Here is a 25,359-nt window from a genome sequence, read left to right as displayed (position 1 = left end):
CACGCCTCTACTGGTGTACCGGGAGAGGTGGTGAGGGAGAAGGGGTAGGGATACAAGGGAGGGACTTGTGGTTCACTACTTACACCAGCATGCAAGTCTCCTGCCAGATGGAACAGATACAATACACACAATGTTGACGGAATTATAAACTAGTTAAACTGGAAGTGTTGTGTGTGTGTGTGTGTGTGTGTGTGTGTGTGTGTGTGTGTGTGTGTGTGTGTGTGTGTGTGTGTGTGTGTGTGTGTGTGTGCGTGTGTGTGTGTGAGGGAACTTATAGATATCACAGTCATCCAGAGTGTTGGACCCGCCTTCAGGAGTCATGTGCTGTAGCTGTTGGGCCGTGATGTGGCACACATGATCCTCTCATACGCGATACCTCCCCCTCACTTCACAAGACACATACCCCCCCCCCCCCTTCACCTCACAATGGACACGTCTCCAGGAGGCCTGGCCGAGTACCGGGCCGCGGGGACGCTAAGCCCCAAAATCATCTCAAGATAACCATCTCAAGATGTCCCCGTCCCTTATCTAATAGATTTCCTGAAGTAACCGACTTGTTCAAGATTACTTCGAGGAGATTCCTGGGCTCTTATGGAGAACTATCCTTGTTGCAAGTTGCAGATAGTTTGTTGCAGAAGGAATTAGCTTGTTGCATAGAGAGGACTGAAGCTTTAACAAAGCGTGTTGCAAGGTGCAGAATACCTATAGTATAAGTTGTCGTCTGTCTGTGTCTCTGTATTCTGCAATGTATATTATCGCATTGTATTTTGTCCTTTATATTTGATTGTCAATATACATCCTATATATCCTATAAAATGATAGCCCTTATAACAACCAATGGAATAGCGTACAAATGTGGTCGCTTGCACACAAAAGTTCACATGCTGTACTATTGGAATACTCTAAAATGTCACTAAAATCTGGAAAAGTAGTTCCCTAACTTGTTCTAAGCCTAAATAAATAATTGTTGTTGTTATAGATTCAGCTACTCAGAACAAGTTCCAAGTAGCACGGGCTATGGTGAGCCCGTAGTGGACTTACCTGGCACAGGAGCAGTGCTGCGTGCTAAATAATTCTAGGCCTAATATAAACTACCTTAGGACTAATATAAACTATCTTAGGACTAATTTATCTAGTTTCTGTGCCACACTAGACCGAGGAAACTTTAGGTCTGGTGTGAGGTGTCTTTCTCACGCCCTCAACACAATTAACAGCAGAAAACGTGAAGTTTTTTGTGTTGCTGGGTGCACAAGAGGCTGCACTCTCACACAACACCTGCTGTTAGTACTCTCGGCCCCGGAGGACAGGAGGCAGTATAACTACTGAAGCCTCTCCATACAAGGATCACGGGCTCGCCATAGCCCGTGCTACATGGACACTTCGTCCTGAGTAGCTAAATCTTTAACAACGTACAAGGAACACGGAGGAGACATCTCCCGTCACGCAGGGTGCAGTCGCACCTCCACAGATCTCCAGTATCAGCTCTTGATACTGGTAATGGCTCAAAAGGGCTACCACTTACGGGCTATTCATGCCCGTGCCACCTCTTGGGTGGCTTAATCGTTATCAATCGATTGATACAAGGAAGATGGTCGCTCTCTCCTACGCTCATATTCTCGCTTCTCCTCTGCGTCTATTGCAATCTTTCAGACTTTATTTAGGGAGGAAGGGAGTGAGGGAGGGAGGGAGAGAGAGAGGAAAGAAGTGAGGCAGTGAGGGAGGTAATGAGGGAGATAATGAGGGAGGGAGGAACACCTGCAGCAGGGAGAGGATCACATACCAGGGGGCAGGATAGACAAGGGAGGGGGGAAGCCAGCATAGTGTGCGTCTCCAGCTTCCTGGAAGGAAAGACCCCAGCCACAAGTGAAAGTGGTGAAGGGAGAGGGGGAAGGGAAGGGAAACAGGGCTGCAGGCAAGAGGAAGGATGGGAAGTAAGAGAAAGAGGGAGCCAGGTATATGGAGGAAAGAAGTGAGACAAGGAGGTAGAGACAGTGAGTTCCTGGTGAAGCAATTATCACATGAATGTGCCCAGCCTGGAGGACACTGTAGCAGTGTGTGTGTGTGTGTGTGTGTGTGTGTGTGTGTGTGTGTGTGTGTGTGTGTGTGTGTGTGTGTGTGTGTGCGTGCGTGTGCGTGTGCGTGTGCGTGTGCGTGTGTGTGTGTGTGTGTGTGTGTGTGTGGCGGGATACTCAAGACCCGCTACACATCCCTCAACACGCCGCCACCACAACAAAAGGTACCAAGAACAATGCCACCAAAGGCATCAAACTAGTTTATCCAGGGACAGATGACCTCGAGGGACAATTGAAAAGTCACACTTACAATCGTCGTGACAATCTGGACAAAGAGATGCACGACTATTAGCGCAACAATACAATTGGGACAATAAGCAGCGGGGCGGCGTTCCTTGAAGCGGACGGGCGTGCGTGTGTGTGGGGCCAACACACAGCCTTGCCAGAGCCGTTTCCCACCGTCCTGTACGAAGGGTGATGGAACAAACCCCATTGAAGAGTGCGTAGTTCGGTACCCATGATGCGAGACCACCGACTCCGCCAACAGTGGCGGGAGTAATGAACGAATATGAACTCGTTTAATGGGAACGGCAGAGGCATGAACGGTCTCCTTAACCACCTTTTACCGAAGAAATGTAACGGTTAAAATTGAAGGAAACTGATCGATCGGCTCTCTCTTTCTGTCTCTATTTCTGTCTCTGTCTTTCTCTATACCAGTGCCTGGTGTACACAGGAGGCAGCAGGCACAGGAGGCACCAGGCACACCTGCACCAGGCCAGGTGTGCCAGGCTTGGCCTAACACCTATACAAGACAGAGGCGAGAGTATGTGCCGGGACCAATAATTCTCGTTATAATTTGTATAATCGAGAACCGAACATCCCCAGAGGCGAATGTCGAGACGAAAATAATTGGTTATTCATTGATTTGGCTCAGACATCTGCCGCAGGTGTTTGTTAACTCAAACAACAGCTCACATGTTGGGAGGAGCCGATTATATCTCTGCTCTCAATTCACACTCCATCGGTTATTTCAGTCGACGAACGAGAGAGAGAGAGAGAGAGAGAGAGAGAGAGAGAGAGAGAGAGAGAGAGAGAGAGAGAGAGAGAGAGAGAGAGAGAGAGAGAGAGAGAGAGAGAGAGAGAGCACCAAACCTTCCATCAACCATACCTATAATCATGATAAGGGCTCCCATCTCCCAGACGACCCTGAATGTGGGAAAGGGCGGCAGGTGGTCCGAGAAATATGGGAGAGGAAAATAGAGTGAAAAATGGAATAGAAGAGAGAGTAGCAGCAGGGAGAGTGAGAAAAAAAAAGGGGAGAAAGATAGAATGATCCAGGTTGAAGAACACGAGGGGTTGGAAGAGGAAGATAGGAAAGGGAAAGGAGGGAAAGCGTAGGTTAGAGACCAATAATTTAACAGCACAACACTGCAGGGGGCTGTTCCCCCCCTTCCAGGCACCTCGTTACACTGAACAACTATCCATGACAGCTGCTAACCCTGAGACAGTGTTCCACACAAGACAGCTCCTTATACTTAACACACACACCACCACCGCACTTGTCCAATCATAATTGAAACTTTCCACTTAATGGACGTGAATGAAGCCTTCCGGGAACCTATTCCGCATACGCTGTAACTGGAATTTCAGACCCATTGTTTATATAAACTTGTGTAATTCCCGGTCTGAACTCTTCTCTCATTTGATCCCATTATTTTGGAGCGCCGGGTCGTGCCGTGAGGCCCCCTGCACGCCCGCCTGAGGGCGCGTCTACCTGGGGCGTGCTTGGGGGGGCGTGCATATAGGAGGATACAGGGGAAAGGGAGAAGGGCAGGGGGGGGGGGGGCGGGTCGAGAAAGGCAGGGGTAGAGGAGAGGTAAGAGTGTGTATCTTAACATTAGCCGCTCACTCCTCACACCATCACTGCTACTCTTACCAATACTACAAGTACTGGTACTCCCGTCACGGCTGCTGGGGTCAATACTATTGGGGTCAATACTACTGGGGGTCAATACTACTGGGGTCAATACTACTGGGGTCAATACTACTGAGGTCAATACTACTGGGGGTCAATACTATACTTGTTATACGACATCTTGTTATACACGTGTATAACAAGATGGCGGGAACACTCAAAACACAATAGACCTCATAATTTGTTTATAACAATGCCGAGATAACTGCCCTTCGCCATGTATTATTAGACTAATACATTTTCCAATAATGCATTACTCTGTTATCTAGTGATAGCATTTACGAGTGGTTATCGCGTGTTAGATACTGCGCAGCTTGGCGTGTAATGGGGATAGCAAAACAAGAGAAACAAAAGAATAACGACTGTGTCATCAATTGCTGGCGCGCCCATGTTTACTTGTGGTAATTATGGGAACCAAGTGAGGGCGGCCCAGGTGAGAGCAGCCCAGGTGAGGGCGGCCCAGGTGAGAGCAGCCCAGGTAAGAGCAGCCCAGGTAAGAGCAGCCCAGGTAACCACACTCCCCCCCCTCAAACCACCTAGATAACTATCTAGATATTTGTGATATGAAAACATATTAGTTCCAGTAATAGTGTAAATTATTACTGGAATGTAAACTGGCAAATGAACCTTTGTAGTAAGCAGAGATTATTCTCAAGTTATAACGTTATCGTATTATAGATCGTTGGTTTAAAATGTAAAGTGTATGCTGTAAACGTTTTATTTGAAGAATTTGGTTTTCTGTAAACGGAATTCTCGGGCACACTGAAATAGTTTTCGAATTCCATATTTCACATTATCGTCAATAGTACACCGTATTAACATAAGCAACTATAATGAAACCGAACCTAACCCAATTCACTGACGGCAGGTGTGGGAGAGTATACCCACACTGACGGCAGGTATGGGGGAGTATACCCACACTGACGGCAGGTGTGGGAGAGTATACCCACACTGACGGTATGGGCATCCCGCGAGCGGTGGTGGAAAGTGCTACAGAGGAACGTAAGGGTTACAGAGACCAGTCACTACATGTTGGGTCATGTAGTGACTGGTTGAATTGGTAGTTTTCCTGCTCAATTGGCTAATTGTGGTCAGTCTGATCTGATTCCTTGTTCCAGAGGTTTGTCGTTATTACAGGTCATGTTTGCTAGCGTCAGCGGCTCTCCTGGGCCGACCTCATACATCAGTTTATTTGGTTGGTTGATGTGTTCGCCACGCCTCCGTGTTGCGAATGGCACGTGTCCATGTTGCGAGGTGTTGGTGGTGTCCATGTTGCGAGGTGTTGGTGGTGTCCATGTTGCGAGGTGTCCAGGCAGGGGCGCGTCAGTTACGTAACATCCTGCAGGGACTGCGATAATTACCAGTGTCGCCTAAGGGCCCTGGCTCGTTCCGGTGTCTCCCCCACTTCACGTAATGTTGCTGGAGCCGGACGCCTGTTGCAAGGTGCAGGTAAACACCCAGCTGACCTTGACAGCTTCCCCGGGCTCACTACCGTCAGGATCCACCTCTGGCCGCGTTCACATGGCTATTTAGAGCAAAAGACCGCGCGGGTTCACATTCTGATAGCGATAGGAAGCCGGTCGGCCGAGCGGACAGCACGCTGGACTTGTGATCCTGTGGGTCCTGGGTTCGATTCCAGGACCACGGCGAGAAACAATGGGTAGAGTTTCTTTCACCCGATGCCCCTGTTACCTAACAGTAAAATAGGTACCTGGGTGTTAGTCAGCTGTCACGGGCTGCTTTCTAGGGGTGGAGGCCTGGTCGAGGACCGGGCCACGGGGACAGTAAAGCCCCGAAATCATCTCAAGATAACCTGTCCTCCTCCAGTCATACCCTAAGCCACAGTACCCTAACTAACCCTATTGTATCATGATGTTTGAATTCTTTTGTATTCTTTAGTGTGGGATTGTATGTTAAAAGCGGGAGGGGGGGGGGGGGAGGGGGGGGGCGGGGGTGGTCACGGCGGCCGTGTTCCACAGGTTATTAACAGTCGACCGTGTGAGAGGAATTCCATTACATCTGATAACATTATTCGTGTTGGTCAGTCACACAAAACGCGACTTAAAGAACAAATGTGAGTATCAAATATTTTGTATTGGTGAAAAATGATCGGAAGAAGTTGTATTTCGTGTCGGAGAGTTTAGTGAGGCATGAGTGGTGGGAGAGTGAGAGACAGACACACACGGCTGGGGTCCTCACCTCATACTCACCAAGGGAACACCACCATTAAACAAGAATGAAGTAAGACAATGCCAACACAAGGACACAATGACGGCGAGTGAAGCAAACTGCCTCAGTAAACACAAATTAAATTAACAAACCCACAACCACCCTTGTGGCTTTGTTTACCTTAACATGTGACTGACATTTTCCAACCCTGTGACTGGTATTTGGTATTAACTTTTGTAGCTGTTCTTAGTCATCAATTGACTATGGAATAAGTGGGGAGATGTTCCTCCGCGGACTAGCAGGAATGGCGACGTCTTAAGTTCATGTCCGTGTAATATTTTGTTGAATTATCTGCTAATGGTTTGCTTCTTGCAGGTCGGAGTTCGATCCCCGATGGTCCAAGGAAATGGGCGCCGCCCCTTAGCCTCATATCACTCCCAAGTGCTGTACAGCCGAACTGGCTTGGTACTTTCTCTTCATAATTTCCTTACCCTCCATTACATACATTTGTTCCTATTCCAGCTAGTAGTTAAAGTTGAGAGTTATCATCATAACAGTCTGGTCGTGGTTACGAGGCGTGTCGGCGTCTCTTGCTTGACCTCTTAACCTGTGGCACTCGCAGGTCGTGTGGCCTGGGGCACGGCGACGGTCACATTGGGAAATATGGTCTTCTCACGGGGCGTCGTGGCCGGGTTGTGGGGGGTCCCCGTCCCTCTGACCCTCCGTACTGTCACTAGGTCAAGGTGTATGGTCGTCAGAGTGGCGGTGGGAGGGGTGTATGGTCGCCAGAGTGGCGGTGGGAGGGTGTATGGTCGTCAGAGTGGCGGTGGGAGGGTGTATGGTCGTCAGAGTGGCGGTGGGAGGGTGTATGGTCGTCAGAGTGGCGGTGGGAGGGGTGTATGGTCGCCAGAGTGGCGGTGGGAGGGTGTATGGTCGTCAGAGTGGCGGTGGGAGGGTGTATGGTCGTCAGAGTGGCGGTGGGAGGGGTGTATGGTCGCCAGAGTGGCGGTGGGAGGGTGTATGGTCGTCAGGGTGGCGGTGGGAGGGTGTATGGTCGCCAGGTCCGCTGTGGCGGGAGAATATGATGGTTGACAGCGTGAGGAAGATGAGAGGAACCAAGGAGGCCTCGTCGAAGCACACAGTGTTCCAGCGCGCGATGCCCACCTCACATTACTGGCGCCTCCAGATTGATTGATGAAGATTAAACCACCCAAAAAGTGGCACGGGCATGAATAGCCCGTAAGTGGTGACCCTTTTGAGCCATTACCAGTATCAAGAGCTGATACTGGAGATCTCTGGAGGTGCGACTGCACCCTGCGTGACGGGAGATGTCTCCCATCTTGGCGCCTCCAGTGCCCAGCTGAACGTAGACTAGGGTAGGGCAGGGGGCTGCCCGCCTCGCCTCGCCACAGCTCCCTGACCACCATATATGGTCACTGAAGGACCCTTACACCGCCCAGACCCTCGTCAGCATGGTCCCTACACCTTGTGGGGCCTCCATGGCCTGGATTATGGCACCCAAACATAATGCCACGGGTGACATGGCGAAGTCTTATTTGATCGATCATGTGGTGTTGTCACCTGATAGGGAGAGCGATCCAGTGGCAGCTTGGAGCAACACTTAGAGGATTTGTGCACTATAATCATGATAGAGGCCAGTACCCCACGCCAGGAGTAACAGACTGATGGGTATAGAGTTGTCTGTACTATCAACAAGGTGCGGGTTCCACCAGAGGAGCGTGGCAGTGGGTAGACAGTATATATGTGAGGCGCCACGAGGCTGGGCTTGCACGGGAGGCATCTCCTGTCACGCAGGGTGCAGTCGCACCTCCACAGATCTCCAGTATCAGCTCTTGATACTGGTAATGGCTCAAAAGGGCCACCACTTACGGGCTATTCATGCCCAAGCCATCTTTTGGGTGGCTTAATCTTCTCTCTCTCTCTCTCTCTCTTAGGCTGGGCTCTAGCTGGGACCAGTTATCCTCTTGGTACACGTCACTGTTACTGTGTTACAGAGGACAGTAACAACGTGTTACACATAACCCTGGAGTAGAAGGTAACGTTACAACCCCCCCCCCAACACGGCCACACATTACAACCCGACTTGAACACCTTACTTAATTGCTCTAACAAATGACAGACGAGTCTCAGTACTGACAAATGTAAAGTAATTTGTATTGGACAAAATTATAATAACTTGAAAAAGTATGACAGCTAGTTTTTTTTACTATCATGAGAGTATAATATTTTACATTATAGAAATAATAAAATATGCGTCCAGTTGATATGATATATCTAAAAATCTTTGAGGGTTCCGTTTGGGAATTGACACACTTACCTTGTGCCAAACCCTGATCAGACCATGTTGGGCACATACCCCATAAGAATCAGCGTGCAACGTTGGGCGAGGCTAGCCCCGAGCATTTGGCCTCCAACCTCGGACAATCTAATTCTTAAATATATTCCAATATATATGCAAAATGAAATGTCTGAGCGCGTTCATGTTCAAAACATACTCAGAGACTTACTGTGAAATATTAAGCAAAGCAGATTAGAAAGAATTTTTTCCAGTGTCAGATTAGTTAACAAATGGAGTGCATTAGGCAGTGATGTAGTGGAGGCTGACTCCATACACAGTTTCAAATGTAGATATGATAGAGCCCAATAGGCTCAGGAGTCTTTACACTAGTTGACAATTGAGAGGCGGGACCAAAGAGCCAGAGCTCAACCCCCGCAAGCACAACTAGACGAGTACGCACACTTCCGCGAGCTTTCTGAGAGAGGAGGTGGGAGGAACGTTCCCAGGAGGCAGAGAGCGTGTGTGTGGGGGGAGGGAAGGCCAGGCCAGCCGACCTTGATGTTAATTATAACCGGTGAGGAGCTGTTGTGACCTTGGGCCTCCCTACCCGACACTAGGGGTAGACGGGTAGACCGGTAGATGAGCCGCAGCGGGTAGACGCCGGATGGGTAAGAATGTGGCGGGTGGATGAGCTCCTCCAGAAGACTGATGGAGTATAGGAAAGGAGTATAGGGAGCCGGTCGGCCGAGCGGACAGCACGCTGGACTTGTGATCCTGTGGTCCCGGGTTCTATCCCAGGCGCCGGCGAGAAACAATGGACAGAGTTTCTTTCATCCTATGCCCCTGTTACCTAACAGTAAAATAGGTACCTGGGTGTTAGTCACGGGCTGCTTCCTGGGGGTGGAGGCCTGGTCGAGGACACTAAAAAGCCCCGAAATCATCTCAAGATAACCTCAAGATAGGATCGAGAGGGAGTAGGTAGTGTAGGAGAGGATCAAGGAATCATAACAGAGGATTAGGGAGATGCAAGAGAGCATCGTGAGAACGAACTGATTGGTGTCGTGTAAATACAACCTTTCACCAGCTGACTGAAGCGAGAAAGATCCCACCTTGGGACTACAGTGAACTAGAGCCGGCGTCCTCACTCTACAGTGCAGGAGGACGACTCTATACTGTCTTTGGTCCAGTACTCCGGCTTGACTTACCATGTCCACCACACCGCCACCGTCCAACAAGACTTCTTATAAGATTACTTGTGTAAAGGAGGAAATGTATATGTTTATCTCTCGGAATGTTTGGTAATATGTTTATTGCTTATGATGTGTGTATATGTATGTATTAACACCATGTACTGAACGGGGTGAGAATAGCTTCAGCTACCTCATCCCTTTGTGTGTATTTTACCTCAATAAACTTATTTCAATTTCAATTCTTATAAGATGCAACAATTCATTTCCGTTTAAGGGCTCACCATAGCCCGTGCTACATGGACATTTCGTTCTGAGTACATATATCTAAAACAACATCATGGAACAATACTTGGTCCGTCTCTCATATCTCTCGCCCAGAACAAGGACTTCACAAGTTTTAAACAAGCAAATGGTTTCATGAATTAGCGATGTATTATCTCGCTTTGGAGTCAATACGTGAAATATACAACATCTGAGATTGCCAAGACGTTGTGTCGAAGTTGAGCGAGTTAGTAGAAGTGTGTTATATATATATATATATATATATATATATATATATATATATATATATATATATATATATATATATATATATACAGTGATGAACATACACAAAGTAGGGGATATATGGTTTAGCAAGAGATAAGGCGATTAAGGAGTAGTTTGCGAATGAATTAGCGAGCTATAAGAACTAAACTGTAACGGTGAATTAGTGAGGTATTAGGAAGTTTCAGGTCAAGGAGGAAGGATGAGGATGAGGTGCAGGGGACCAGTGGTTGTCCACACCTGTCACCAGGACCCACACCAGCCACCAGGGGCCACCAGGGGCCACACCAGCCACCAGGAGCCACACCAGCCACCAGGGGCCACACCAGCCACCAGGAGCCACACCAGCCACCAGGGGCCACACGGGCCACACCTGTCACCAAGGGCCACCAGGGGGCCACACCAGCCACCAGGGGCCACACAAGGTAAACAGGCGGGTATACAGCATATTAGCCAGGCTCAAAGCCTCATATAAAGTCTAGTGGGAGGTATACGCACCACACCGCCCCCCCCCCACCACCCATCCTGGAGGTTGTGCCCAATACCCCACTCGCCCAAGCGGGCATACCTGCGCAAGTTGTCACACCTGTTAAGGTAAAGGGGCGGCGAGCGTGCGCCAGGGAGTTAATTACCTGCTTATGATTGTGAGGAGCATGACAGGTGCGCGGGAAGAGCGAGGCTCCATCACCCTTGTCATACTTGACACAGGCTCCAAGCCTGAGCCAAGCCTGAGCCAAGCCTGAGCCAAGCCTGGTTCAGGAGGGTATAGTCTTGGGGCGTGAGGGAGGCCAGCGAGGGAAGGTGTCCACAGAGGGCGCCGAGGCCTTGGCATTGGCTCCTCCAGCGATGACTGGATGCTCTTCTCTCCCCCCGGGGCATAACACTACGCATGGAGACAATACAGGAAGCAACGCTTCCACACAGCCGGTAAACACAAGCTTGAGCAGACGCTGGGTTTAGGGTCATGCCTATATGTTCTGGGCGGCCACAGTGGCTTACACACACACATACACACACACACACACACACACACACATAAATAGGATAACGACAGCAGCGTACTCTACACTGGCGAAAATTAGAACTTCATTCAGAAACCTAAATGAGGAGGCTTTTAGGGCGCTTTACACTGCCTACGTGAGACCCGTCTTAGAGTATGCCGCGCCATCATGGAGCCCCCACCTGAAGAAACACATAAAGAAACTGGAGAAGGTTCAGAGGTTTGCGACGAGGCTTGTCCCAGAGTTACGAGGGATGGGATATGAAGAGCGGCTGAAGGAACTGAACCTTACGACACTAGAGAAAAGAAGGGAGAGAGGAGATATGATAGGAACATATAAAATACTCAGGGGAATTGACAAAGTGGAAATAGATGAAATGTTCACACGTAATAATAACAGAACGAGGGGACATGGGTGGAAACTGGAAACTCAGATGAGTCACAGAGATGTTAGGAAGTTTTCTTTTAGCGTGAGAGTAGTGGAAAAATGGAATGCACTTGGGGAACAGGTTGTGGAAGCAAATACTATTCATACTTTTAAAACTAGGTATGATAGGGAAATGGGACAGGAGTCATTGCTGTAAACAACCGATAGCTGGAAAGGCGGGATCCAAGAGTCAATGCTCGATCCTGCAAGCACAAATAGGCGAGTACAAATAGGTGAGTACACACACACACACACACCTCTCGAGTTGGTTAATGACAGTCTACCAAAGAACACCTCCTCCCCCCCATTACACATAAACAAACACGTCAAGGCGTTTGTTTACTTGTCCAAGCCCTCTGGCGGGCCCCGCTGGTAGTACTATTTGCAAGCAATATTCGACGGTTCTCAGACTGCCCGGAGGAGGAGAGACGTGTTACTCAACTTCCCTAAAGATGCCAACAATGTCTTCGAGCGTTGTACCGACAAACCATCCACACTCTGAAGACCCCACCATAGTCTACTGGCCCCCAGCCTGGACCCCAACACCTCCGACCCCCAGACACACCTCGACTCCCCTCCCCCGACACCAGGCACCCCCAGACGGCTAGGAGCAAGACAGAGGGTGAAAGCTATTGTTAGCTTCAGGTATGAGGCAGGTGGGCAGGGTGGCAGGAATGTATATATATTTAGATATATGTAGATATATATGTAGGTAAACAGGTAATTAGGCAAGCTGGTATGTAGGTCATTAGGGACGTATATTATTGGGTATTTAGGTAGGTGTGTGGTGCAGCGAGGCGTGTAGGCCTGTGTGCAGGTCAAGAGGTCAAACAGGGGGAGGAGAGAGAGGGGTCACAGACAATAACATAAACACTGTGACCATTACCTTGCAACAAGCAAGGGGGGAAGCGTCGAAACGGTAGTGCAACAGGAACAGAACCGGGGAGGGTAGAGGGAGGGGTGAGGGAGGGGTGAGGGGGGGGGGGTGGAGGGGGAAGGAATTAGGGAAAAAACTTGTGTGATGAGTCAGACAAAAACCTGGAGTCGTGGAGGAAGTGCAAAAGACAGTGGTAAACTTTCTTAACAATCGCGTAAGTCAATACTTGGGGAGGGGTGTGAAGTGGGGTGAGGGGGAGGGGGTATGAGGGGGGGGAGTCACTGGGGCACATTAACTGAGCAGGATGTTGTTGTTTAAGATCCAGCCACTGGGAACAAAAATTCCAAGTAGCACGGGCTATGGTGAGCCCGTAGTGAACTTACCCGGCACAGGAGCGGGGCTGTAACTTGTGTGTCGTCGTGGGAATGTATATAATTAAGTGTACTGGTAGTAGTATCTTACCCCAAACACAAGTGTTGTATAGAAAATATATCACAACACCTGGCCTGAAACAACCCGACCTCTTCTATACATGTGGAATGAAAGTAGCATTAACGTTTCGCTCCGCCATGGATGAGGAGTCCAAGCCATCCTCACTCCTACCGCATGTGTGGCTGGGGTTATTTAAGATGCTTTTAACCCCTAGAGAGAGAGAGAGAGAGAGAGAGAGAGAGAGAGAGAGAGAGAGAGAGAGAGAGAGAGAGAGAGAGAGAGAGAGAGAGAGAGAGAGAGAGAGAGAGAGAGAGAGAGAGAGAGAGAGAGAGAGAGAGGGAGAGGTAGGAGAGCTGAGGTAGCGGGAACCAGCCCCGGCCACACTCCTCAACACACCAGAGGCACCTCACTGAGGTCTGCTGAAGCAACACTTCCCTCCAACAATTTCACATGTCAATTACCACCAGGTTGAGAGCTTGCTGGATTCAGTGTCTGATGGCATGGGCCAGGGGTCGTCTCGCAGGCGTGCTCGTATGTGTGTGTGTTTGTAGCACACACACACACACACACACACACACACACACACACACACACACACACACACACACACACACACACACACACACATGGGGAAGAGAGAGAGAGAGATACACAAGATTACCCGTACGAGTGTGGAGTAACCTGTTAGTTCTTGTGGGAAAGGAGGAGCTGGCTCTTGGGCCAACATCTTCCCTATCAAATCTGAAGTAGCAAGTGAGAACCACGGGTGAGCCGCTCAAGAAGTGGTGATTTACGGACGACTGACAAACCTGGGTCATTTGAGACAACCTGCCCTCGCATACATAGGTCCAGGCTCGTTAATCCAGCCGCCAACCCCCCACGTTTATGAATGAAAAGCGGTTTACACAAGACTCTAAAGTAACCATTGTTTAATACACCGTATGTTACAATTGATGAATGCCTGTAGGGAGGACGGCCGCTGCTTTTAACAGCCTTGTGTGAGGACGGGTTGTGTGAGGACAGTGTGAGAGTCTAACCGCGGCGACGACTCCTGGAGGAAACTACGGGCTCACCATAGCCTGTGCTACTTGGAACTTTTTGTTCCAAGTAGCAAATCTTAAACAACAACTATCCTGGAGGAAGGTATTCAGCTGTATACAGAAGAGGGGGGGTGTGGGGGGGGGGAAGAGAGAGAGAGAGAGAGAGAGAGAGAGAGAGAGAGAGAGAGAGAGAGAGAGAGAGAGAGAGAGAGAGAGAGAGAGAGAGAGAGAGAGAGAGAGAGAGAGAGAGATAAAGAGAGAGAAGCAGCAACAAGCACCAAGTGGACACGAGAACCTCACCTTTGCCCCAGCCTCCTGCAGCACCTAAATACTTTCACCTCCACCTCTGCCTCAGCCTGCCTCAGCCTGCTCCAACCTACACCCACCTGCCTCCTCTTCTTCCCCCAAGACACCCAGCCTTCCCTCGCCTCCTCCACAATCACCCCTACTCTCTCCCTGTGGCGCCCCTCACTGGGGTGAGTGACGGAGCAGCGAGTGACGAAGCTAACACTGTAGTTCCCACGACACTACAGTGAAGGTAGGGCGAGGTAGTCAGGGACCAGCACTACTGTGAGGGGGAGTGGAGGCAACTGGGAACTGTTTAGTAGGTTATGGGGTGGTGATGAGGGGTGGTTACAGGTCACAGCCAGAGAGTAACGGTCTGTGAGTGTTGACTATTGAACGTGTGTGATAATACTGACCAGGAGACGTGACAGTAGGTTCATACACCAGTACCTCCATGGGGCCTACATGAAAATATATACACACATATTTACTGTGTGTATGTTTGTGTTTCGTCCCAGCCATGTTTTCACATTTCCGGCGTGATAACATGGGAGGGACGAAACCATTGGATCATCTAGGACTTGTTTTCCTGTCATTAGCCACCGTCAACACACCACTCAAGGAACCCATTCCACAACTAGCCATGTCATCTAACCTCCCAGTTATTCTTAGACTTTCTCGATGTCATAGTCTAGGCCGAGGCTAACCATAGCCCGTGCTACTTGCCCCGCTCCTGTGCCAGGTAAGTTACGGGCTCACCATAGCCCGTGCTACTTGGAACTTGTTCCGAGTAGCTGAATCTATAACAACAACATCATCATAGTCTAGGCCAAGCAACACTCGTTGTAGTTAGTCAAGTATTAGATTAGGACAGGAATGGTTGGGTCATTATGGAGACTTTGGGTCTGGCCCGGGGTTGACTTGGCCCTAAACTTGGCCCCTCTAAGCAACGCCGTGTGCCGGCATAGTGTAGCTGGCAAGTGTTCTCCAGACACCCTTAGAGAGAGAGAGAGAGAGAGAGAGAGAGAGAGAGAGAGAGAGAGAGAGAGAGAGAGAGAGAGAGAGAGAGAGAGAGAGAGAGAGAGAGAGAGAGAGAGAGAGAGAGGGAGGAGAGAGAGAGAGAGGGAGGAGAGAGAGAGAGAGAGAGAGAGGGAGGAGAGAGAGAGAGAGGGAGGAGAGAGAGAGAGAGGGAGGAGAGAGAGAGAGAGAGAGAGAGGGAGGAGAGAGAGAGAGAGGGAGGAGAGAGAGAGAGAGAGAGAGAGAGAGAGAGAGAGAGAGAGAGAGAGAGAGAGAGGAGAGAGAGAGAGAGAGAGAGAGAGAGAGAGAGAGAGAGAGAGAGAGAGAGAGAGAGAGAGAGAGAGAGAGAGAGAGAGAGATAAGATTAAGCCACCCAAAAGGTGGCTTGGGCATGAATAGCCCATAAGTGGTGGCCCTTTTGAGCCATTTCCAGTATCAATAGATGATACTGGAGATCTGTGGAGGTGCGACTGCACCCTGCGTGACGGGAGATGTCTCCCGTGCAGACACCCTTTGTCAGGGTGAACCTTTATACCAAGTACTTTCTACCCGGTTGCCTCCTTGTGTCCATCGCAAGTGTTGATGGCCCATTGCGCTGTAAACTCTTGTCGATCCGCTTTTGTTTCGTCGTGGGGGGTGATGTTTTCGTTGAGTGTATCGCTACAGTTTGTGTGTGTAGTGTGTTGAGCGGTAACTCTGGTGGTGGTGTGTTTGTTAATGTGCCTTTCACTTTCTTCTGTGCTCCTTGCTGTTGGTGGGGGAGCCCGCGTCATCCACCGCTTTCTCTGCCTCGACTCCAGTAGCCAATATCTGACTCCCGCCCCCCCCCACACATACCTCCACCTCACATGTTGTTATAGATTCAGCTACTCGGAACAGGTTCCAAGTAGCACGGGCTATGGTGAGCCCGTAGTGGACTCACCTGGCACGGGAGTGGTGCCGTCTCTATGGGGTACACACACACACATATATATACCTCCACCTCACACACACACACACGCCTCCACCTCCAGCACCCCCCCCCCCACACACACATACACACACCTCCTGCCCCCCCTACACACACCTCCACCCCCCCTACACTACCAGCCCCTACACACATCTGCACCCCCACACCTCCAGCCGTGAACTATGATGTCATCTTACCTTGCAATATGACGTCATCCATATCAGAGGTATATACTTATCTAGCCAATAAGAGACTATCGGTCTCTGTCTAAAGTAGACCCGATGCTTAGGCCTACACTTACCCAACTTTGCGAGGGGAATTATCTGGGGCATGGGATGAACATAGACACAATGGGGTAAGCCTAAGCTAAATGCTTTAAGATTTATCATTTATAAAGACCCCCTATACGATTTTCCTCGAGTCAAGTGTGAAATGCTTGGTGTTTTCCCTAGAGTTTTTAGTGGTGGTATTATCTGGAGGCCCTACCCAGAGTAAATATTTTATCTTGAACAACAAACTGCCTCATCAAACCACCTGGATATTTATTTCGATATTTGTCATGGTCAGAGAGCATATTACTGTTTCTGTAAACTGGCAAGTGAACCTTTGTTGTAAATAGAGTATTTTTCAAAGTTATAACTTTATTGTATTATAAATATTTGGTTTAAAATCTAAGAAGTGTATGCTGAAAATTTCTTTTAAACGGTCAGAAGAATTTGTTTTTTCTGTAAGCGAAATTTAAGAGTACACTTAGTTTTAAAATTACATATTGCACACTTTGGGCAATATTACACCAAATTATTGTAACCAAAAGTAATGAAACCTAACCATGAGTAGAGAGAAGATCATATAACTAATTATTCAACTGTTCTCAACCATTACCATGAGCAGATTTCCTCCCTGAGGACTGGTCGATTTCCTGAGAAACTTTCAGAGTTGTTTCAATTCTTCTTAATGATGAATCTTCTGAGAGAAAGGTGTGCACATGCACACTATGCATGTGCATAGTGTGCCAGCGGCTCCTACCACTGGCACATGCCAACTGTAGACTCATTTTTATAGTCTACAATTGGCATGGGGCAAATATTATTTTTATAAAAATAGTTATATATTTATATATATGGGAAAGACTACAGGAACACGCAAGCCATAAATCGCTAAAAGCTCTAAATAACCCGACCAGGATTCGAACCCGCGACGTCCAGGATCAAATCTAAACGTACACGTACCGTGACCGTCAATTTTGTTTTTACACATACTGAATATATATTATGGAGCTAATTAAGCTAATGTTTAGTGATTGATTGATAAAGATTAAGCCACCCAAGAGGTGGCACGGGCATGAATAGCCCGTAAAATGTTTAGTAGTATTCTAGACTGTAATACTAAAGAGAATAAAACTACTTCATGTTAGATTGTATAGCTTTAGTGGTAACCATATGATCCACATGGATCCACGAGTGTCGTCGGGGGTTGATCAGTCGTGGAGCCTAGTTGAAAAGCACCAGGACTGATCAATCCATATATACGATCAATGGTGCGGTGGTCACAGTACTGTGTACGTTTAGGGGTGATCGTGGACGGGTCATTTAGAGTTCTAAGTGATATATATATTATATATATACATATACTGTAGTGTCAACCTCATAGTTTAGCAACCAGGTTAGGCGAAGCTCAGATACAGCAGAACGCTATCCACTGGAATAAACAGAAACAAAAGCCTGTCGGGAGAATTCCTGCCGAAGGAATTAGGCCACAATCAAGACTAAACAATCAGACACAATAGGGCCGCGGTGCGCGCCAGACCAAAGATGTGGATACAACACACTCGCTACAACATGGAGAGATGGATTCCTTCCATAGCTTAACATGACTGCAAGTCTGGCCATTGTCAGCACTGCACCAAGACAATGGTAATTACAATTTGGGTCTCTGTTGAAATGAGTCATTGAATGTCCCTCAAGAATATTTTCGAGGTGACCGAAGGGAAGGGTTGCCATGACCAAGTTACCAAAGTGTGCAAGCGACAATCGACTTGAGAATGGTAAAGGACGGACCGAAACGTCGTCGTCCCTTCACCTTCTAGTGTGGTCTGGTCAAATTACCAAAGTGTTCATCACAACACTAGCATGGTGAGACTCGCCATTAATGCATGGATTGTGTGTGTGTATCTGTAAGGTTGTCATCTCACAGACGGCCGAGATCCACACAGCGGTGTAACTCTTCGTCTGTGACGAAAAGAAAACATTTCATCTTGTGTTTGTTGAGGTTCTGTAGAGGAAGCGGGCACAGTACTCAGGTCGCAGGCCAGGAGTGTCCCCGGCGGGGTGGTGCGCAGGCTCACGAGTCCATTCCAGCCTCCAGACTTCTAATCATCACAACTCGTCTTATTCATCATTTGCAAGCCGCGTGTACAAGAAGATAAAGCCCAAGTTGGGCAAGTATTCAGCTTCCCCAGAAGATATGTGGAGGTCAGTTGAGGCAAGGTCCGAGTTATGTACACTAAGAGGTGTGTAACCCACTTGGTTGTGTGTACAGTGGATGTTGGGCTTTGTTCAGGGGTAAAGTATACTTGCTCCTTGACGACACACAGGGCGTCACGGCCTGATACCCCGCCACGCTCACACACCTCGAAATCCCATCATACCAACTATAACTCTAAAGCAAAATTAAAATGAGAAAAATATGGGAAATATGAAATATAACGTGCTGAATGTCGTATGAACGTTGTGTGAAAGTGGAATTAACCCCGTATGAACGTCTTGTGAACGGCGGGTGAGAACACTGGCTTGAGACAAAGAACTGAAACAGTGAATATAAATATAGAGCAGAACAATGCAAGAAGTTTAATGATGAAATATGTAACTACTGGAAGAGAAGGAATAGGGAACGCCGGTCGGTCGGGTGGAGCGGACGGCGGCCGGTCGGTCGGGTGGAGCGGACGGCGGCCGGTCGGTCGGGTGGAGGGGCGGGTGGAGCGAACGGCGGAGGGGCGGGTGGAGCGAACGGCGGAGGGGCGGGTGGAGCGAATGGCGGAGGGGCGGGTGGAGCGAATGGCGGAGGGGCGGGTGGAGCGAACGGCAGCGGGTCGGGTGGAGCGAACGAGAGCGAGTCGGGTGGAGCGAACGAGAGCGAGTCGGGTGGAGCGAAAGGCGGAGGGTCGGGTGGAGCAAACAGATGAACCACACAATCAGACCATGTCACGCTATCCTCACAATGCCTACAAATATGTATACTACAGTCACAAACGTCCACAATTGAGGGTTTTGTGGGAAGAAGCGAGCAACTGCGCGAAAGACCCACAGTGTATCGTAAGTTTACACACACAAGTATATATTACACGCTTATCAAAACGTGAGAAGCCTGATAAGAGAAGGGCGGGGTATGGCGGAAGCGATAGTGTGTAGCGTGGGAAGGTGAGTCATGGGAAGAGAAGAGATAAGGAAGAGGAAGAGGGAGAAGAGAGGATTTCCAGCTTTTTTGTTTACATATTTCCAGTTTTATATATATTCATTTTCTTTACAGATGGAGACATTTATTAGCTAACCTTTATCAAGTTTCGAACAATTAAAATTACCTGTTTATTATAATTGTAGATGGTTCCCTTGTGACAAGAGATCACTAGTAGGCTTGTACGAGTAGACTCGTAAGTGTGGGAGTAGACTTGTGGGAGAGCGTAAGTGTGGGTGAGGACTACTAGACAAGACGGGACCGAAATGGTGACCTGGAAGGTAGTAGCAGTACCTAAGGTAGTAGAAGATAGTAGCACAATCGACTTGAGAATGGTCCAGGATGGACCGACACGTCCTCTCTTCACTTTCTAGTGTGTGGTTTGGTTAACGTGTTTCAGCCACGTTATTGTGACTCCTCGTCTGCATAGTAGCAGCAGTTTCCCTTCGAGCACCACTACCAGTGTCAACACACTAAGACTCAACCCCTCACCTCTCAGAGCAACCAATTACAAAAATACCCAACACTTTATGTTCACAAATATGAACTGGTTACAGGAATATAATTACAAATACATGTTACTTAGGTCACACCCTAATCGAAGTTCAGAAAAGCATTGGTAATGTAACCAAGACCTCACAGAAATAGGCTGGGAAGAACAGCTACATAATACAAAGCTAAATCAGAACCTCGAGAAAATAGGCTCAGTAGCACTAGACATGTACTCGTGTCACATACCACTAGACACATGCTCATGTCACATACCACTAGACATGTGCTCAAGTCACATACCACAAAGAGAGAAAAGGATGCCAAAAATATTCTCTATATAGGCGAAGAAAAATGGTAGAACCTTGAATGGCCCATCATTCCAATAACGACTAGGAAGGCTATGTAAGCAAATAGAAACAATAGAGCTACAAGAAACATACAAAAGCCAGGAGAGGCAAAGAACAAAAGACCATCAGTGAAACAGATAACTAAATACTTTTTCTCATACGCAAATTCTTCAAAAACTCCATCCGGCATTGAACCTTGCACAAGGAAAAATGGAACTTTCACAGATAACAAAATTAGTGAAATTCTGAGGATACAATACGATTCCGTTTTCAATAAACCCCTGAACACATTGACGATAGATAATCCAAACGAATTCTAAATGAATGATTCCAACATGGAACCATACATCAGATGTCACTAACTCCATCAGTAACCATAAACAAATCATGCCTAGCACTCTGCCCAGGCCCACACTTCTGGAATTCTATATTTATCAAAAATTGCTAAAAAGCACCATCAGGGCCCTGCACTTTATTTTTAAACAGATCCTGAATACTGGTGCTATCCCAGACACGCTTACAAAAGCAGAGATCGCGCTACACATCCAAGGAAGCAGTAAGGCAGATGCTAAATCTATGGACGAACATCACACATCATAACAATCCCTGAATGATATAAAGTAAGGTTACAAAACACATAGAATGACAGCTTCTACATGACCCTGGAGACAGTGGTTTAGAACAGGACGCTGGATCCTGCCTCACACAAGTGCTGGACCACTATGATGTTTAAGATTCGCTACCTGGAACAAAAAGTTCCAAGTAGCACGGGCTATGGTGAGCCCGTAGTACCACTATGACATGACCTTACCTGCTATGGGAGACAAGCAAAGTGCTAATGTAATATACACACATGTCGCGAAAGTTTGACAAATGTGACCATGGCGTTATTGCACACAGGAGGAATTACTAGCAAAGTAGGAAGATGAATCTTTTAATTTCTTAACGAACAGAACCCAGAGTGTAATAATCAACAAAGCCAAATCGGAACTAGCCACCGTGAAAAGCTTAGTCTAGATTAGTAATTAGTTACTTAGATTAGTAGTTAGTAAATTCTGCTAGAATTTACCTACTTAAAATTATCTGTTAGATTAAGGACCTGCCCGAAACGCCGCGCGTACTAGTGGCTTTACAAGATTGTAAATACTATGCGATGTATTCTCACAAACCCAATGTACCTTCTTGTATATAAATAAATAAATAGTCCGCCAAGGTACTGTGCTTGCTCCTGTATTGATCATCATGCTCGTATGTGACAAGCAAGGACACAAACCATAGTACTGTATCATCCTCTGTACATGACACCAGGATGTTAATGATAGTAGTCATAAAAGTATTTGTGTGTACGTCTGATAACATACTACTTGTGAAGGAGGAAATGTATATGTTTATCTCTCAGAATGTTTGGTAATATGTTTATTTGTGATGTGTGTCTATGTATATATTAACACGTTGTACTGAATGGGGTGAGAATAGCTTGAGCTACCTCATCCCTTTGTGTGTATTTTACCTCAATAAACTTATTTCAATTTCAATTTCAAATGATAGTAGACAACATTGGACACAAGAAACGTCTAAACTGATGTAAATCAGGTTTTTCAATGGGGCAGAAAATATTATATTTAATGAAAATAAGTTCAAACTCCTTCGCTATGTAACATGAAAATATAAAAAGGAAACACAAAGCAGTAAAATCACACAATAAAAAGAAAAGCAATATACAAGATTTGGGAATAATGTTAGAAGACCTTTCAGAGAAGACAACACTAGCTGTCACAACTGTAGGACATAAGATGGCTAACAAGAACCTTTCACACAAATCATCTTTCACATTTTCAAATGATTTCACACTTTCACATGAGGCTTGAAGACAATAGTGCTCTCTACGGTGAAATATTGTTAACACAATAACAGCCCCATTTTAAGCTGGAATAGTTGCCGATCTGGAGAACGTGCAGAGTACTGGAGAACTGCCCAATTACGCTCAATAACACATCTAAATTACTATGAACTTTTACAATGTCTAAATCAGTATTTTCTAGAAAGCAGATGAGAGATATGTAATAATCTACACGTGGACAATAGACTGGTTCCAATCTGGACACGGAAGTAACTCCACAAGTCCAAGAGGCTTGATACGATGTACAAATTACTAAAAGTTTTATTAGTATTACTACAGCTAATACTTATAACTAACTCATCGCATCACAAAAATAGATCATAAGTTGCATTACTGGAAACATTTTAGAGGAAGTACTTGCGAGTTACCCCAAGTTAGCATTGTTTAGGCAAGTGTTAGAGTCGTGTATATGAGTGGGATTGGGTGGTTATAAATAGGAGCTGCCTCGTATGGGCCAATAGGCCTTCTGCAGTTGCCTTGTTCTTATGTTCACGGCGCCACCAGTGAACAGGACCACACTGGGATAACTATCCTTGTCCTGTTCAAATTTCCACACTTATCTATATCATATATCCAGGTAAATAACTTACTTGTTTATGTCATCGGTATCAAGGCGTTAATCCCAGTATCGATCAATGTTAACGTGAGTAGCACTTATGAGAGAGAGTAAGTTTAGGGAGGCACTGACACCAGTAGTGAGCGAGACGGGCCGGGCGGTAGCGTGGAGCTCCCTCTGCGTGTGACCCGTGGCCAGGTACTGAGACTCGACGGGCAACCGTCCTAACTTGTATGCCAACGTCTGACGTCACTAAGTCTTACCACCACCACGCTAATGCCACAGCCCCACAAACTGCCACTTATACGCCCAACTGGACACATAACTCGCTTATTCACAACACAACTCCAGCTGAGGTATAACTACATATAGGGGGATATAGTGTATCAGGGCAATGTTTATGTGATCGTGTGTGTGGCAGCGAGGGCGGGCGGCGCCATGTGCTAGGGTAACACGTGCAGTCTACAACACGCGTCTGCAATTGACAATAGGAGGAAGACACGCATTTATTCTCATTCTCTTTCTCTCTCAAGTAATCTCGGGCCATTTCATTCTGTGAAAGGTAACCGTGCTGAAAATAGCTTCCGCGAGCAATACAGTATTTTACCGGAAATAAAAGTGCGGTGCGCAGATGAACGAATTTGGGGTTAACTTTCTGTGGTTATTATGTGACTCTGTAAGCTTTACCACTACCGCTCACAGGATGGGTATGGGGTGCGCTACCACTCACAGGATGGGTATGTGGTGCGCTACCACTCACAGGATGGGTATGGGATGCGCTACCACTCACAGGATGGGTATGGGGTGCGCTACCACTCACAGGATGGGTATGGGGTGCGCTACCACTCACAGGATGGGTATGGGATGCGCTACCACTCACAGGATGGGTATGTGGTGCGCTACCACTCACAGGATGGGTATGGGATGCGCTACCACTCACAGGATGGGTATGTGGTGCGCTACCACTCACAGGATGGGTATGGGATGCGCTACCACTCACAGGATGGGTATGGGGTGCGCTACCACTCACAGGATGGGTATGGGGTGCGCTACCACTCACAGGATGGGTATGGGATGCGCTACCACTCACAGGATGGGTATGGGATGCGCTACCACTCACAGGATGGGTATGGGATGCGCTACCACTCACAGGATGGGTATGGGATGCGCTACCACTCACAGGATGGGTATGGGATGCGCTACCACTCACAGGATGGGTATGGGATGCGCTACCACTCACAGGATGGGTATGGGATGCGGTACCATTCTCTGGCCGCTGTTACCAGCGTATCACAGCAAAAGGTACAGCTACAGGAGCGTACCGTAGCACCAGAGGTACAGTCACAGGAGCATACCGTAGCACCAGAGGTACAGCCACAGGAGCGTACCGTAGCACCAGAGGTACAGCCACAAGAGCGTACCGTAGAAGTAACAGCCCCCGAGGCCAGCGTACCGTAGCACCTTACCTGTATTGGTATGCGAATTATCAATTATTATCGAGCCGTCTTGCCTGTCAGAGTGACGTCAGTTGCCAGTTAGTGTATAACGCAGCTGGACGCCAGACCTGTTTCTCCAGACTAAGAATAGTGTAGGTACTATACTAGAGGTACTAGTGTAGGTATTAATACTTGAGGTACTAGCGTAGGTACTAGTGGGGCGCTGAGACTGTAACGTACGATTATGTTACGTTGTTGGGTAGGTTAGATACAGAGTGTTTAGTGGGTTTCATATTTATTTAGTAGTCCTGATTACAGCAGTCGGTTGTTGGTAGTGTCGTAGACGTTGAGACGGAGCTTGGAGCACAGAGCTGAGTGAGGCCGGAGTCGCGGAGCTCTATGCAGGAAAGCGTGGCGGCTCGATGGGGAATGGTGTCTAAACTCGATGGGGGTTGTGAGTGTCTAAATGGAGTCGAAGTCTGCTGTCTGCTCTGTGTCGAAGCGAGTATATTGTTGACAATATACTCGCTACAAGACTATGAGAAGCTGGGTCCTAGTGTAGGAACTATAGGGGCGCTGAGACTATGAGAGGGAGCTGGGAGAGCTATGTAGGTATTAGAGGGGCACTCAGATCACGAGATGGAGATGAAAATTAGGATATTTGACAATGAGGTGGACGACTTTAAGTACAACAATGCAGTTGGGACTATAAGGAGCAGGGCGGCGCTCCTTGAAGCGTGTGTGCGTGTAGGGTCAACACACAGTCTGGCCAGAGCCGTTCCCTACCACCCTGTACGGCTCTTTGCAGGGGTGTTAATACACATGGATATCTCAAAACCGTTATGGGGGTTTGTGAGAACACACACATGCCGTCACCGGAGCAGGTTTGGGACGCGTTAAGGCAAGCCTGGTGGTGGCTGCAGGTATGGAGATGTAGGGGGTGTGGTGATGGTGTGAGTG

General features: G+C 47.8%; 1 protein-coding gene across 1 annotated transcript in view; it reads right to left on the bottom strand.

Moving 5' to 3' along the window:
• The window catches only part of LOC123769253 (mucin-3A), a 59,992-nt gene extending 36,472 nt beyond the window's left edge, over window positions 1-23,520 (bottom strand). Inside the window, exon 1 of the mRNA XM_045760323.2 lies at window positions 22,998-23,520. The gene's annotated coding sequence lies outside the window, so the exon portion shown is untranslated. The remainder of the gene's footprint in view (window positions 1-22,997) is intronic.
• Between the last annotated feature and the right edge of the window lie 1,839 nt (window positions 23,521-25,359).

The sequence above is a fragment of the Procambarus clarkii genome, chromosome 66 (genome assembly GCF_040958095.1).
Source record: "Procambarus clarkii isolate CNS0578487 chromosome 66, FALCON_Pclarkii_2.0, whole genome shotgun sequence".
Classification (NCBI taxonomy): Eukaryota; Metazoa; Arthropoda; class Malacostraca; order Decapoda; family Cambaridae; genus Procambarus; species Procambarus clarkii.
This window is presented reverse-complemented; position numbering and strand designations above follow the sequence as displayed.